This window comes from Ovis aries, chromosome 17 (genome assembly GCF_016772045.2).
Source record: "Ovis aries strain OAR_USU_Benz2616 breed Rambouillet chromosome 17, ARS-UI_Ramb_v3.0, whole genome shotgun sequence".
NCBI lineage: Eukaryota > Metazoa > Chordata > Mammalia > Artiodactyla > Bovidae > Ovis > Ovis aries.
In genome coordinates, this window is record NC_056070.1 from 61,069,135 (window position 1) to 61,075,134 (window position 6,000).

Below are 6,000 nucleotides of genomic sequence, written 5' to 3' on the forward strand. Positions count from 1 at the left end.
CACTTCCACACTCATACTCAGTGAAGATGAAGCAGCTGGTCAAACCAGTGTCGCCCACGGGAACACCCGGAGCAGTCTGTTCACTGCTTCCTGCGTTATAACCTCTCAGCCCATGTTGCGTCTGTGTCTCCATCCCCAGGCTGTTAGCAACCTGAGACCAGGAAGTGTGTGTGATTGATTCCAGGCACTCAGCCTCTCTGAGCCTTAGTTTTGCCATCTATAAAAAGGGCACAATAAGATCTAACTTCATGGGACTGCCTTGGCAGTCTAGTGGTTAAGACTCTGTGTTTCCAATGCAGTGGGCAGGGGTTAGATCCCTGGTTGGGGAAGATCCCACATGATGCAAGGCACGGCTTAAAAAAAAAAAAATGATATGACGTTGAGTCATCACAAGGGTTTTCCAATAATAAAATAATAATAAAAAATAAAGAAAAGAACTTTCCAAAGGTTTCCAAAACTATTTTGAGAATTGTGGAACAAGTACAAATTTCCAGAGGAACTCTCTCAAGGACAACACAATTTTTAAAAATAAATTATGTGTGCTCATGTTCAGTCGCATCCAACTCTTTGCAACCCCATGGGCTGTAGCCCGCCAGGCTCCTCTGTCCATGGGATTTCCGAGGCAAGGATCCTGGAGTGGGTTGCCATTTCCTTCTCCAGGGGATCTTCCCCACCCAGGGATGGAACCCGCGTCTCCTACGTCTTCTGCATTGTCAGGGGGCTTCTTTACCACTGAGCCACCTGCAAAGCCCATACGGAATATTATTCAGCCATAAGCAGGAATGAAGTGCTGCTACATGCTAACACATGGGTGAGCCTCGAAAACAAGGTGCTAAGTCAAAGAAGCCATTCACAAAACCCCACGTATTGTCTGATTCCTTTTATACCAAATGTCCAGGACAAGTAAACTGTAAGGACAGAAAGTGGACTGGTGATTGCCAGGGGTTGGACAGAATAGGGGTATGAACAGTGACTACTTCGTGGGGACAGGGTGTCCTTTTGGGGTGACAAAAAAAATCTCTTGGAACGGGGTGGAGGAGGTGCTTTCACAACATTGTGAAGGGAACAAATGCCTCTGAATTGTTCACTTTAAAAGAGTTAGTTTTATGTTATGGTTCATCTCATGTTAAAAGTATGTGGGGGAAAGAACACCATTTATCTGGGCACCTACAGAACATGCCAACCTCACTGAAAAAGAAATTCTGGAAGCTGGGACTTCCCTGGTGGCCCAGTGGCTAAGACTCTGCACTCCCAAAGCAGGCGGCCCAGGTTCGATCCCTGGTCGGGGAACTAGATCCTGCATGCCACATGAAGAACTGGCATAGCCAGATAACATTTACAAAAAGAAAAGAAATCCCGTTGCCCAGCAGAGAACTTGGGAACCTGTGCTCATACCTGCTGCAGGTGCTCAGTCAGTAGCCGCTTCTCACCAGCAGAAATTGCAGGATGAAGACTCTGCCTCCCAGGCCTTTGGGGGGGTCCCTGTGATCAAAACCACTATCACTGTGGGATGCTACCACACTATTATTTCACCAACAGGACACCGACCCACAGGAGGAACTGGTGCCTGATGCCTCCTGAGTAACTCACTGCCTTTTCAGTTATTTTTCAGCCCTTCTGATTGTTTGAGAGCAAATCTCTGGTGCTAGCTTGCTTATGCTGGCTGGCTTGGAGTCTCAGCACAACAGAAGCTGGCTGCGAGGTAATGGCATCGTTTTGTTTTTCCTTTTATTTATTGCGACATAGATCTAATTCCAGGAAGTGATACTGTTTCTCCATTTAGAATAGTGATAACATTCTCTTTCTAAACAGCGTTTAAGGTTTCAAGAAGCATGTGAATTAGGTAATAGTAAAGGTGATGCATAGGTCCAGCACAACCCTCACTGGCAATATGGGTTTGGGGATGATATTTCAGGAATGTGTACATTCAGAGAGAACCGATCCCTACAGACCCATCCCAGGTCGCTGGAGACTTCTCCCTTCTTATTTCTTTAATTGCTTATCTATTTATTTTTTGGCTGCATTGCGAGGCATATGGGATCTTAGTTCCCTAACCAGGGATCAAATCTGTGCCTGCTGCAGCGAAAGCTCAGAGTCTTAACCATTCAGCCCCATGTGATCTTCAGTTTGGGACGAGTTTTGATGTGGCTGTGCTGTGTGACTATGATTTGATTACTCACCCTCTCTGGACCTCAGCCTCCTTATCTGGAAAATGGGGGTGGGAAGTGGAATGAAGCCCCTGAAGTCAATTTGTCCAGATTTCTGGAAGGCAGACTACCTGCCTCCCTGTATCTTCTTTTCATTCATCCATTCAGTTATCAGAAAATATATGTTGAAATAACATGCCCTGGGCACCCTCCTGGGCCCTGGGTTACAGATGTGAATAAGATAGATTTGCTACCGGCCCTCACTGAGCTGATATTTTACTGGGGAAGATGGACAGTAACCAGGAGAAAATAATTGGTAGTTTCGAATAGTGGTAGGAAAAGAGGGTGGTGAGACTGAGAATAACTGGCTATTAAAACAGGCAGTCAGAAGGCTTCCCTGGCGGTCCAGCGGTTAAGACTCCACACTTTCAATGCAGGGGGCATGGGTTCGATCCCTGTTTGGAGAAATAAGATCCTATATGCCGCATGGGAGAAAAAAAAGTTAACATTGCATTTGATGAAAATTAAAAATAATAATAATAATATTTTAAAAGGCAGTCAGGCCAGGTTTGGTTGAGACAAGCAGGGTACTTGGGTGAAAATGTAGTGAGGATGCAGACCTAAAACTCAGGAATCAAGATAAATAGTATTTCCATATGATATTTTGAAAACTCAAAACTAATGCAAAACAATCCAAATGGACAGAATGGTAACCTTTTAAATAAAGACAGGGTCTGACAGATCTGTCACCCGGGTGAGGTGAGATGGCCAAGTGCAACGTGAGAGCCTATCTTTATGTAAAAATGTCACTATTTTATTCAGCAGGAATGTGTTTTACATGTATTTCTCATTTTAAAGTTGTTTGATTACAATCTTTTTTCTTATTTCTGAGGGGTTTTTCCTGTTTTTAAAATTTAAGTTTTGTGGCACCCTTTACATTTTGCTCCAAAAGTTAGTGCCTCCCTCGCCTCGCCCTCGTCCTGGCCCTGAGTGTCAGGAGATGGGTCAGGAGGGCCCCCCAGAGGAGGTGATGCCAGAGTCCAGAATGAGAAGTTGCCGACTTGGCTGAGATCTGAAGGCAAGGGGAAGAACACAGACAGTAACCCTGCGACAGGATCAAGCTTGGTGAGTTCTAGAAAGAGAAAAAGCTGCAGTTTGGTGAGTCTAGGGGAGAGACCTCAGAAGTCTGCAAAACCAGATGATACAGGGCCTGGTGTGCCTAGGTGAGGGGTCAGCCCTTTATCTGAAACACAGCCAGGGGTAGGGAAGAGCTTCAACAGCAGAAGCAAGACTCTGCCTTGGGCCTAAGACTATTCTGGGGACTTCCTTGGTGGCCCAGTGGTGAAGAATCGCCTCCCAATGCAGGGGACACAGGTTCGATCCCTGGTCAGGAAGCTAAGATCCCAGATACCACAGAACAACTAAGCCCACGTGCCACAACTACTGAGCCTGCATGCCCAAACTAGGGACGCCTGCTCATTGCAATGAAGACCCAGCACAGCCAAAAAAAAAATTTTTTTTTTAAATTTTTTAAAGACTATCCTGGCTGCTAGTGTGGAATAGACTGGGGATGCGAGTCAGGGCAGCCTCAAGACCGGCAGCAGGCAGGACAGTGGGGAGGGTGCTAGTCACCAGCCAAGCGACAAGCCCAGCTTCAGCCCTCTGTGTTGGCTGCTGCATGTCATCTCCTTGGAAGGGATGCTTTTCTTCTTGACTTTGCAGGAGAAGAATTTTGAGGCCAGAGAGGTTAATTCATCTGCCCCGGGTTCCTAGCTTCTAAGAGGCGGAGGTGGGTTTTGAACCTGGGTCTTCAAATATCCGCCTCAGAAGAAAGGGCTAGGTCCTGTAACCTCAGGCAAGCCTCAGTTTCCCTCACATGTAACATGGGACGAATTACAGCACCGAATTCTTGGGGTGGAGGCGTCCAGGAAATTGAAAAACCAAGTGCTCAATAACTTTTACCTTAAAAAGAGGGAAAAAAAATTCTTTCCCACCACCTTCTCTCCCCCACCCCCTTCTCTCTTTCTCTCTCTGTTGGTTCTCCCCTAAAAGGAGAAACTTTGGTATTTGTTCTTCAAACATTTATTTTTTAGGGTTTTCTTTTTTGGAAGGGGAAGTATTGGTGAAGGTAATCAGTTTTCAGACTTAAGATAAAAAATCGCAGCAAAGGGTCGACTTGACTCTTTATAATTAATGGGGCGGCTTGTAATAGGATTCTCCTGCCTGTGGCGCTCCCAGGAAACACCTTTTTACATAAGATATTGCCCACGCCGGAGTGGCAGCGGAGTGATTTATGGGGTTTCTTGCTCCAGAAAACCTCTCCTGGGGTTGCCCAGCCAGTGGAATTTATCAGGGAATTTGGAAGCCAGGCAAGAAACCTGCCCGTGACATTTTTGGTGGAGTTTAAAAAGCACAAACATTGGGGAAGGGAGAAGCCAATGGGACGGGGCCAGGGAAACAGGGCCCACTGAGGTTGGGTTTTCCACCAGCAGAGCCTGAGATGGGAGTTCCTGGCACGTGATATATCAAGGGAGCCCTCAGAGGAAAAGCAGGGCAGGGGGCGGGAGGTGAACAGGAGGAGGGGAGGGCGCCAGTGGAGTCAGGGCTCAGCCAGATCGCAGGAGGCGCTCAGCTCTGTGGATGGGACCACAGAGATGCTCTTACCTTGAGGTTGCAAGAGGGGCTGGCTTTTCTAGCCCCCCCACACCTCTCTGGACACAGAGCCTCCCATCAGCCACTCCTGGGATATAGGGCAGCTGTCGGCCCTCAGCAACCATCGCTCCCACCATGAGCCGCTTCCATCTTTCCATGCCCCTGCCATGCCCGGGGTCGGCTCGGGGTCGGCTCTAGGTCGGCTCTGCAGCCCTAGACCAGCACAGAAAATCTGCTCTTGGGACCCTCATCGTAGGCTCCCCAGGAGGGCAGAGGCAATGGCAAGAGTCAGCCCCGGTGCCCATCCTGCTGGATCAGGTCATAACAACCATCACCTCAGCTTCAACCATCCAAGCCCCTCTCTCTCCGTGTCCCCACCCTGCCCTTGGCATTCCTTGGGTGTCAACCAGGAAGGGCCACACACCAAGGTAACGGATGCGTGTTATCCAGACAGGGTCAACAGACCCCTCGGCATCTTATCTCCAGCTTGCCGAGACCAGGAGAAGAGTAAACAGCAGCTGACAAGTCTCCCAAGGGTGCAGCCAAGGACAGGAGCCCGACTGGGAGACAGAGCACCTGGAATGGAGACGGGCCCTGCCAGCTCACCTGGGTGTGGAGATGGTCTCTGTATACTTACAGCTGATTCAGGTTGTCGTGCAGGAGAAATCAACACAGCCTTGTAATGCAATTATCCTCCAATTAAAAATAAATGAAATGAAATGACTGCTAAGACCCCTGGCACACAGTACAATACAAAACATACAAGCTCAATACAAGAATAAATGCTCCACACCCCTCATGGCTGGGGGAGGAACGCTCAGAAGATGGTAAGAACTAGCAATGACTGAAAGACTACTTATGCTGAGTTCTCATAACAATCTGCACACAACCCATTTTACAGGTTAGAACACTGAGGCACTAAACCAGAGCATCATTTACTCAAGGTCACCAGGGTAGTGAGTAGGAAAAATTTCAGGCTCAAGCCTGGCTCTGGGGCATTCAGCGTCTCTTCTGGTAACTCACAAGAACATAAGTCTGCATCCTGGAGGCTTCCGGAGGGACATCCTGGCAACCGAAGTCGTGCCTGCGATCAAAGGAAAGGTGAAGCCGAGGCAGAAGGAGGCCACTGCCGCTCTCAAATCCTCCTCTTGAGAAACGGAGGAGACACCTGGTGGAGGGAGCAGTCTGGCCCAAGGAAAGG